The sequence below is a fragment of the Acomys minous genome (assembly GCF_964271855.1).
Source record: "Acomys minous genome assembly, chromosome: 19".
NCBI classification, from domain to species: Eukaryota; Metazoa; Chordata; class Mammalia; order Rodentia; family Muridae; genus Acomys; species Acomys minous.
Window position 1 is genome coordinate 27,933,459 of NC_140499.1, and position 10,724 is coordinate 27,944,182.

General features: G+C 45.6%; 1 long non-coding RNA gene across 1 annotated transcript; it reads right to left on the minus strand.

Moving 5' to 3' along the window:
* Nucleotides 1-261: 261 nt before the first annotated feature.
* Nucleotides 262-10,157, minus strand: LOC311589886. The gene is made up of 3 exons (XR_014776675.1): nucleotides 10,065-10,157; nucleotides 2,295-2,444; nucleotides 262-2,105 (listed from the first exon to the last, which is right to left on the minus strand). It is a non-coding gene; the product is annotated as an uncharacterized lncRNA (long non-coding RNA).
* Nucleotides 10,158-10,724: the final 567 nt, after the last annotated feature.

Below are 10,724 nucleotides of genomic sequence, written 5' to 3' on the forward strand. Positions count from 1 at the left end.
CCTCTACAGAAAGACTGCCCCAAACTGGCCAAGGCACTCCAGCAAGATGGGACACTAACATGTGCCCCTACCATGACACTGAGTTAATAACCTTATAAACACCTGTTAGCTTAAGGTGGGTTTTTGTTTGTTTGTATTTTCAAACTACACTGTAACTACATGTGACAACAGAAGCCATTTCCGTCTGATTCACTGCTTTGTCTCCGGCTGACCTGGCCCCGGGCTAGCACATAGTACTCGAGAATATAAATATGTGCTGAATAAATAAGACAGGAAGTAGGACACTTAGTTAGAAAATTCTGTGAACTATTTTCAAATCTCCACTGGCCTGAAGTGAAATGTGCGAGGAGTTTAGCTAGCCTCCAACAGCGCTGCAAACAAAAGGGCCGGAGTGGGGCACCTGGGAGAAGTGGAGGAGCCCTGGAGGTAAGTGCCTCCCTTTCCTTCAAAGAGTTAGGAGGTGACACATTGCAGGACAGCTGTGGTTGATTACAGTCAGAGCTACTACAACATACCAAGGCCTCACGGAATCCAACAGGGGCTCAGCGTGTTAAATCTATAACGCCACTTCATTAACTCGTTACACAATGATTAAAATACAGGACTCTGTATTTTATGCCCACTACTCAGAAAATGACCTTTAGGCTCAAAGAAACTCAGACACCTATGGCTGATTAGTTAGACAGAGAACAAATATTTAAACCCAGATATGCCTGGCTGCAGCACCCAGTGCTCAAACTAAACTCCATGGTGAACTCTCACCAACTGACCAGAATCCTAGAAATGGAGTCAGTGCAACACTCGGCCCCAAAATTCTGAAGTTAACATTATTGCAGCCAGGCATTTAAATATCTTAGCCCGGGCCAGCTCACGCACATCACACACCCACAGAGAGACAAAGTAGAGGTAACTGTGAGATCTCACTGGTTGAATGAAACATCCATTTGCAAATCTCAACTGCCATGTTTTCAATGTGTGCACCCCTGTGTCCTAGCTTGTATCTCTGTCGCTGACCAAAACCAACCTGGGAATGGGGGGGCGGGGGGGAAACTAATTTGCCTTACACTTCGACATCACAGTCCATCATCAAGGGAAGCCAAGGCAGGACCTCAAAACAGGACCTGGAAGCAAGAACAGAAACAGAGACCATGAAGGAAGGTTGCTTATTGGCTTGTTCTTCATGACTTCTTCAGCCTGCTTTCTTATACAGCTCAGGACTATCTGCCCAGGGGTGGTACCACCTATGATGGACTATATCCTCCCATACCAATCATCAATCAAGAAAATGCCCCCACAGACTTTCCCATAGGCCAATCTGATAGACAATTCCTCAGCCACAGTTCCCTCCTCCCAAATGACTCTAGTTTGTATGCCTCTACTTTGCAACCCTTACACCCTACAAGATTCAGATATGGAAATTTACCACTCACGACAATAGTAGTAAGAGGTCGGACCTTTGAAAACTGACTAGTTCATGAATGGGGGGAAAGGCCCTGGTAAAAAAACATCCCCAAATAACTTCTTTGTCTCCTTGGCTGGCCGTGTGAGAACACTAAGAAGGAGCTGTCATGAGGAAAAGCTCTTTCCAGACATTAGTTATGCCAATGCCTTGACTGTAGACTTCAGAGCTCCAGAACTATAAAAATATAAATTTCCCTTGATCATGAATTTCATAGCCTAAGGCATTTTGTTATAGATACCAAAATAAGCTAACACATTGACTGTCATCTGGTCACCAAATTACCCCTCTTTTCACATCTATCTAATCAACTTCCATCAGCCATGCACTGTACTTTGAAAGGGTACACAGAACTTGTAGATTTTCCCATATGCACCTAGTACAATCTACTCACACTGAAAACATAAATTTAAAGTGCACAGCTAAAACTAGGGACAGAGGTAGGGCTAGATGGAATGTTTGCCTAGCATGCAAAAGACCCTGGGTTCTGTCTCCAGACCCTGAAAGGAAATTAAACATAAAATGCATCTTCAGTCCATCTATAAAGCAGGAAGAGGAGAAGGAATGTTCTGGCGTGACTCCGATGGTGACGCTGGTTCAAAAGATGACCAGGGTCAAGGCTGCTTCTCATTCTGCCTTGTCACACCTGAAAGGAAAAGGCAGGTAAGGTGAGGAGATCTAAAGAATTAATGTATTAAAACATTTTTTTCATATTTAATTCCTGTGTTTCCATGGCAACTGAGCCCTCAACCAACAAAAGTGCCCTTCTCTCCTGCAAATTAAAAAAAAAATTGTTTTCTTCAAAGAAGAAACTGTTAATGACACATTTACCTACCTTGATGAGTAATGTGTCTGGGAAGCTTCCAAAAGAATCCACACCTTTTTCAACCTTCCCATCTTCCTCATTCTTCAAAGACTCATCCAGAGATTAAGTACTGCGCATGGACCGAAAAGCTGCAGTGTAATGGGAAAGCGGGGTGCATACCTAGAGAAGATGCAAAAGCGGGGTGCATAGCTAGGAGAAGAGTTTTGGTCAGTCTTTTCCTTTACCCAAGGAAATTCAGGAGTTGGGGTTTGTTGGGTTTTGGTTGATTTTTTTTTTCATTTTAAATTTTCCAGTGCATGGCTTCCAAACTTTCTTAACTCCATCTACTGACTAGGTCTATTTTATAACCCTATTAATCCTGTGTGGCCTCTGCCAAGCACTGTAAATAACCATGACCCAAACCTCACCCTGAGACCCCTCTCCCTGCTGCAGCCAACACATGTACCATTCAACTCAGGCCCCTCAGTACACCCTCCCCCAGGAAATGAGGCTTCTTGGGGGCGTTGAGAAGCCACAGGGCAGCTGCCAACAATAGGAGCGCCCTGAGTTCAGCATCCTAACAGCAACAGCTAGGGGTCAGTTGATACGGCCTTAAATTCAGCCGCTAGCTCCTGTCTTGTCTTCTTGTAACTCATTTGTTAGCCCAGAGCTCCGCAAAGCTGCCTGTGCAGCCAGTTTGCCTGGTCACCCTTTCCACGTGCCATGCCTTTCCTGGGCTGCGCCTAGTTGGTGACAGCTCTGAGGGTTCCAACTTCCTTCAGAGAAGCAGTAATTAGGATTTGCCTTCCAGATAATATTCTTAAGCATACACTTTACCTTTTAGTTTGCTACTTTCCATTTGAAAGGGAGAAGGTGAATAGACAGGGGGAAGAAATGAGCCACACACAGCAGAGACAGATAAGCCATAGCGAAAAATAATCTCAGCCCTTGAGTCAGCCAGTGGCCATAGAGACCAGATCTCTCAAATGTGTCTCCTCTTGCGGTGTTTTCTTGAATTGCTTCCATTTGAAGTCCTCTCACTAGTTCATCTAAACTGCCTTATAACAAAAATGGGGGCGGGGGTCCCAGGGAGATGGGGGACAACAGGACAAATTCCCATCACAATTGCAAGACCCGTCTATGCATAAGACAGTTTGGGCACCAAGAACTGCAACTAACTACCCTCCAGGCCACTGGTTTCCTAATGTCACTGTCACCTCTGGAACCTAAGAGTTAAATATCCAAGGCTTGGCCCTCAGTTCTGGGTCACAGAATGTAGGGCGTGTAAGGTAGGCTACACAGGTTTGGCTCTTGAGAGCTATACCAGTGTTTCCACTGGGCAAGCCGACCTGAGACTCCCAACCTCAGGGGGGGAGGGGGTCTAGGAATCCCAGCTCTCCGTTCATCCTATACTTTAGAGAACCCAAGCCCGTGAGTGACATAAGCAACAGCAGTGAGCTAACTTATTCTTGTACCAATTTTGTCTTTCTACCGTGCAAACTAGCACAAACTGCAGAGCTAACAAACAATTCCGATTCATGAGCTTGTTTTTATGGAGGTCAGAAGCCTGAAGTCATTGCAGGCAGCTAAACCCAAGATGGCGGCTAGGCTGTGTCCCCTTTCACGGGTCTAAAGGGCTCTTCGCCACAATCCATTTTTCCTTGTCTTTCTAGTTTCAGCTTCTAGAAGCATGTTGTAGCCTGAAGTCCCAGCCGGGCACGGTACCCCTGGACCTCTGCTCCTCAGATCCCATTTGTTAGGTCTATTGTAATTACACCGTGTTGGGCTCACCAGGAAAAATCCTGGATAAGGTCTCCCATCTGAAGATCTTGAATGCAACTGCATCTGCAGAGTTCCTTTTGCTGCATAGGGGAACACGTTCGCCAGCCCGCTGGATTAGATGTGCGTATATTGGGGAAGTGGGGTGCGCTATTTTGCCCATCTAACTCATCTTCCAGGAGGAATGTTGCGGGATCCAATCAGAGGCTATGTATCTGCCAGGGGACTCTCTCATTACGGGAGCCTCAACATCATCTTTGGCTTCGGTTGTCTTGCTCTTTCTGTTCTTTGCTTCTCAACTCAACTCTGTGTTTCCTGGCTAATGGTATGCTCCGATTATAACTCTCCCTTTCTTCACAGATGCACAGCTCTGGATGAGGCTCAATGTTCATTTCTGAAGGAGGAGAGTCGCTCTGCCCTTGGCAAGCAAAGAAGACAAATCATTTCAGAGCATGAGTTTACAAACTTTTTGCAAAACAAGCTTGGAAAACTCTGCCACCAAATATTGTCAATCAGCATTCCTGGCACGCCTGCTCATTAGATGCTATGCAAGTCGAGCGGCTCTTTATCGTTGTTGAAACAGCAAATCTGCACGTTCTGTGTGGTTCCAAATATTTGTAATAGAACTGCTACTAAATATATAAGCGTGGCATCAAGCCTCACGTCGCAGTCCTCTCTCTATGGTGACAGGGAGTATCAAACCCAGCAATGTCACTCTGGGGAGTTTTGCTCATGAGAATAGAGAGCGTTGGAGGGTAAGCGGGAGGAACAATTGTACAACTGAGGGAGTCGGGATGGGCAGCTCTCATTGCTGAAGAGGAAACAGCTGGAAATACACTGTGGATGTTTCAGAAAATAAGAAAGTTTCTTGGAAATTAAATTCAGGGAAGATGAAATCGAAAGCACAAGGAAGTAAAAATGCCCACTGGTTTTTTTGTTTTGTTTTGTTTTTTTAGAGCATGCTTAGGAAAGGGTAAAGTAACGCCACATGCTCTTCTGCTGACTTCTCTTCATACTTGCTGCTTGGGGATTGGCCAGGTCATTTTTAGTTTTCTAGCACAGTTTTTGTCTTTTTTTTGGTTTGTAAGCACACCTTGTATACTGTTAGCACTCTCCCCCTCAAAACATGTATTATAAGTAGACCTCTTATTTCTTAGCTTTACTGGTGACAGACATTTTGGTTTTTTGAGTAGAAGTTTTACATTTGAGTTCAGTCAGACATTTTCTTTTTCTTTATGTTTTGTGAATTTTTCTTAAGATCCTGCCAAGATAATTAAAATTCCACCTACTAGTAATTAAAAATGCAAATAAAAAGGAGATTTAATTTTGCACCTATCGGATCCACTCAGTCATTTCTTCAACAAACATTCATCAGATGCCCTTTATGTGACAAGCACTGGGGGGGGAGAAGACAGAAAATTATAACAAAAGCTCTGTTGTGTTGAGTCAAGAGAAGCACTAACACGATGAAGAAGTAAAGTGCATAATATATTAAATAATAAGCGCTGAGGGATAAAAGAAAGCCGGGAAGGGGGGCAGGGGAGTGTGGTAGGGGAACAGCTGGTCATTCAAACAGCATAACCAGGGAATGGTTCTGCAGGCTATGCTGGTACCTGGGGGACAGTGATCCTGGCAGAGCCTTGGGCACAGTCTATGTGGCTGGTTACAGCTGTAAAAGTGGAACTAGGTGAGAAGAGTAGGCAGGGTGACTTAGGGCCTGTCACCCAGGGCCTTGTGTTCTGTTGTAAGAATACAGCTCTTACTCTAAGTAAAATAACACCCCTGTGTCAAAGGCTTAGTCCCCAAGGTAGTGAGTGGAACCTTTAAGAGCTGGGCCCAGCAGGAGGTGCTGAGGTGATCAAGAGGTTTGTACCAAGAGACTGCAAGATCCCGAGCCCTCTCTCCTTCTCTGCCCTTTCTTCTCCTCCTCCCAAATCTCCCCCTTCATCTCTCTATCCACCCTTCCTTCCATCTCTCTTTTTCTTCGCCAATCTCTCTCTCTCTCTCTCTCTCTCTCTCTCTCTCTCTCTCTCTCTCTCTCTCTCTGTGAGGTCAGAAATTTGACTCTTCCTATATGGTCTAACCTGTGCTGCCTCTCTACAGGCCTCACAGCAACAGAGCCAAGTAACCAAACAATAGAACCTCCAACACTGAAGGGACCTTTCATCGTTAAGGTTGCCAATCTTGGATAGACCTTGTTCTGTTTCGGGGGGGGGGGGGGTGCTGGCTAGCATAGATAGCTTGGGAGGGTGTTTTAGCATAGAATGGTGTTATTTTGCAAATTCCTATTTTCTGTTTTCCCTGTTGAAGTGGGCTTCTAGAGATAGGATAGCCTGTTAGGTGAGAGACCATGGTGACTTGAGGCAAGCAGTGGGTGTGACCGCTGAGGGAGCTGAGACTGAAGTCTTGACACTAGGGCACACAGGAGCATGGAGGGGCCATTAACTGTAAAGAGTTAAAGAGTTAAACTGTAAAGAGTTAAAGAGTGAAGCCGAGTTAGGGGGGTGGTGAGAAAAGGATGGAAGGCTTTAGTGTCAGGCATGTCGGTTTTATGGTGTCTCTTAGAAAGCCAAGCCAGGTTGTCAAACCTGGACCTGCAGAGCCAAGATCCTCAGCTCTTTTCCAGCTCTGAGCTGAAGCCATACTTGAGGGAGAGAGCACAGGGTGAGATTGCTTAGACACTGGCAAAGATTAAGAACAGATGCGCGTGCTCACATGCCTCCGTCTAAGTCAGCATGATAGCCCTTACGGAAAGCAGCTAGCACTGGACATCAAATGGACAGATGTGTGCCTCTGAGCCAGAGATTCCATTTCTAGGAATTTGTTTTAATAACAGAACCCAAGAGTTCCGTGAAAGTAGCTGATTATTGTAGGGGAAAAGCTACATGTGAACTAAATGTAGAGGGAGTTAGAATGACATGTATACAATTACTATTATCCGACCATTACATTTGCAGTGTAAAGGTTTGTATTCACATGAGCTGTGGAATCTATAATCTACCCAACAGCTCAGTAAATACAGCATAATATGTACCCTGCATTCCTGTTGTTGTCCTTAAGTTTAGGCTGTGCCCCAGGAGGGGACAATTGCACTAATGATGAGCCCACTCCCTGGGGTGGCCAGCTAGCATTTTATTACAAAGGCTGCACTCCAGAGGCGATTACTAAAAGCCCTTCTGTAATTCACATCTCTAATCAACAAGAAAGGTCCTGCTAATTAGCATACTGAATTTCAGAAATGGGTTTTCATAGGGGAGACTAATGGGGTGCTAATGAGCATAATGGATATTCAAAATGGGCAATTGTTGGTGAAATTCAGGAGCAGAGAATCCACTAAAATGTTCTAGGGACACTTCCTCCTCTCACATGGTCACAGCAGAAAGCATTTGGAGGGACGTATGGCCTGTAATGTGACAGTTTTTCCATGACCCTCCATCCTTACCATCTGGGCCACAGTTTGAATTCAGTTATCTGTTTCTGGCTATAAAGGTAAAGGGGGGATTTTTTTGGTTGGTTGGCTAGCTGGCTGGTTGGTTGGTTGGTTGGTTGGTTGGTTGGTTGGTTGGATGGATGGTTGGTTGGCTGGCTGGTTGGATGGATGGATGGATGGATGGATGGATGGTGGGTGGGTGGGTGGGTTGGATGGATGGATGGATGGATGGATGGTTGGCTGGCTGGTTGGATGGATGGATGGATGGATGGATGGTGGGTGGGTGGGTGGGTTGGATGGATGGATGGATGGATGGATGGATGGATGGATGGATGGTGGGTGGGTTGGTTGGTTGGTTGGTTGGTTGGTTGGTTGGCTGGCTGACTGGGTGGCTGGTTGCTTGGTTGGTTGGTTGCTTGGTTGGCTGGCTGGCTGGCTGGCTGGCTGGTTGGTTGGCTGGTTGGCTACCTGCTTGGCTGGCTGGAGATTTTGTTTGTTTGTTTGTTTGTTTGTTTTGTTGTTTTTGACCTGTAAGATTTGCCCACAGTGCGAAGACTGAACCTCATCTAAGAGAAAGTACCACATGACTTTAGTAAACATGTTGACAGGTAAAAATAGATTGTATCCTACTGACTGTCCATCTGCCGAATGTGTGCACAAGTGGTCGAACTGTACTGCGTCTGTCTTCATTGTGCCTGGAATCGAGAAGATCCCACGCTTTAGCTGACATCCAAACCTCTCTGGTATTTCAGTGTTAAGTCTTCATTTTTCTGCTTGGAAGAGACCTCTGAGTATGCCTGCAGGGGATTGCTAAAGTTAAGCCTTCTAAGATTAATTGAGGCTGGAAGCTCTATCCACTACTGGTGGTACCATGATCCATGATGGTAGAAAAACGTCAAAGTGAACGAAGGACCAGTATTTATTGCTCTCTTCCTCCTGACAGTGGGCACAATGTGAAACAGCTGCTTCAAGCTCTCTCTGCTGTGATGATGGACTGAACTGTGAGCCAAAATAAGCCCTTTCTCCCTTAAGCTGCTCTTGTCAAAGCATTTTCTCACAGCAAGAGGAAAAGTGACTGAGACACTTTTAACTCCAGAAAAGCCCAAAGTGTGTGCAAGATTCAGGCAAACAGCTTGAGGGAAGGTATATCAGAAGTAGAGGCCCTCCCTAAGTATGCTGCAGGGGTGAGGGGTGAGAACATTACAAGTGGGAAAAGAATTTTCTGGTATGTAGATGGATTTTTATAATGAGAAAAAGAAAACATAAAGCTTAATAAACTGTCTTTTTAAAAATCAAAAGTAAAAACAGAAAGTGGAAGGAATAAAAGATGCAGAGAGGCAGGCGTGTTGACTGAGAAAATATCTACAGAGTTTGACTCCCAGACAGTCAGAAATTAGAATTGATATTTTATACCCATTACTGATTTCACTCTTTTTTTTAATTGTTTTGTTTTCTAATCATAGTTGAGACCTAAATACCTAGAACATTACCTTGTACGCTCATCCTCTGAGGATCAGGCATCATATCCACAAGTCTGAACCTGTAGACATGCACAAACTCTGAAATATCTACATTATGTTGCTCTCTTCTTCCCCCAAGGCAGACAGCACTATTGAATTTATTTCCCATCTTTGTTTTGAATGTTGAAGATGTTATTCTGGATTGTTCAAGTGTTACACAATCCTCGAATCTGCCTCTCCCTTCCCTTTCTGTCCTTCCCCTGTGTGCATAAAGTAGGCTCTGATTGATCTCCCTAGATGCCCTGGTCACTTCTTGTCTGTCGTCCCAGCTCTCTCTTCTTACTCCGACCGAGAGAACTTCACGGCATGATTAGTACACCCCAACATTTAAAACGCAGCAAATTTTTATAAGCACACATTCGCCACCAGAAAAGACGGAAAGTAAAATAATAATCAAACAAGGATTTCCCAGAGTGCACACCGCACCCTGAGCCCTGGCCAAGGCAGGAAGACTACCTAACACCCAGACACACGGACGCGTCAGAACGTGGCCCCCACTCCACTGTGCGAAGGCACAGCTCTTACAAAAGAATTTTGATTTTCGGCTCACCAATCCCTGTTAGGAAGAACATATGTTGCCACACAGATTATCCCATTTTCAAATTCTCTACTGCCCTACAAACCAGCAGGAGAAGGGAAATTGCTGGCAGGAGGTGGGCTGTAAGACCCGAGATGCCTGACCCTTTTAACTGCTTTAAGTGGTTGCCTATTTTCTTTCCGCATCTTCTCTCTCCCCTCCTGCTGCTGTGACTGTTGTCTCTGCTTTGCAAGGACATGTCACTTTAAGTGCCCACTCCCTCCCCCCCCCTTCTTAATTGGCCTGCAGTAAAAATACAAATTGCACCACTGTACTTTTATTATTAGCCATTTGATGGGCAAAAAAAAAAATGCCTCCTAACTACTGCCTAGAGGGTATTAATCAGACCCGCTGACTCTCCTAAGCACCCACTTTATACCTTGACTCCTAGATGAGGCCAGTGGGTAGTAATCACGGCCCCTTCCCAAGGGAGAGGTTAGCTGGTCACTGCCTCTCCATCAACAAAGGCACAGGCTAAAGGTGTGGCGGCTGACCTGCATGATCCAAGTACACAGCCCGGACTCCTCTGCCGCCCGTTAGCTTTAACGGCAGTTGTTCTTTACGGGCACAAGAAGTCTGCTTCCTTCTCTAGGTACTAGAGCGCGGAGAGACTGTCTTGCATCTTCAAACAGCTGCTAAGCATCATAAGCTTCTCTGGCAGCTCATGGCTTGGCGAGCACAGCCTCCTTCCTTGAAGCAAGACCCCCTGGGGAAACTGGCAGCAGAGAGGAGGGTGAGAGAACACGGTTCTGGCTTGACTGACTCGGGGCAGTGGCTCCAGAGGCACTGTCTTCCCCGCTGTCTCTATCCACTGCACCCTACCACACATGTCAGCCTCCACTCAGATTGTATATGAAAAGGAGAATGTGGAGCGTTGGGGGGGGGGATGTAAGATTTCAGCTTCACAAAACTCAGTTCTTCCTGTAGAACTCGCTGCAACCCTTCTGCAATCCTCTGCCTTGGAATGCACATGGTTAGTGTGTGTGTCCCGAAACAACAGAATAGAGAACACAGGCACAAAGTTTTTCAGTGGAATAGGAAGCGATGAAATATAGAAAAAAAACGAAGTCACCGTGGTCCAGTCTCTGCCTTCATAACTCACTCAGTAACTTCCCTATGAGGAGTGGGGGGGGTGTGTGCCTGGATCCTAGACT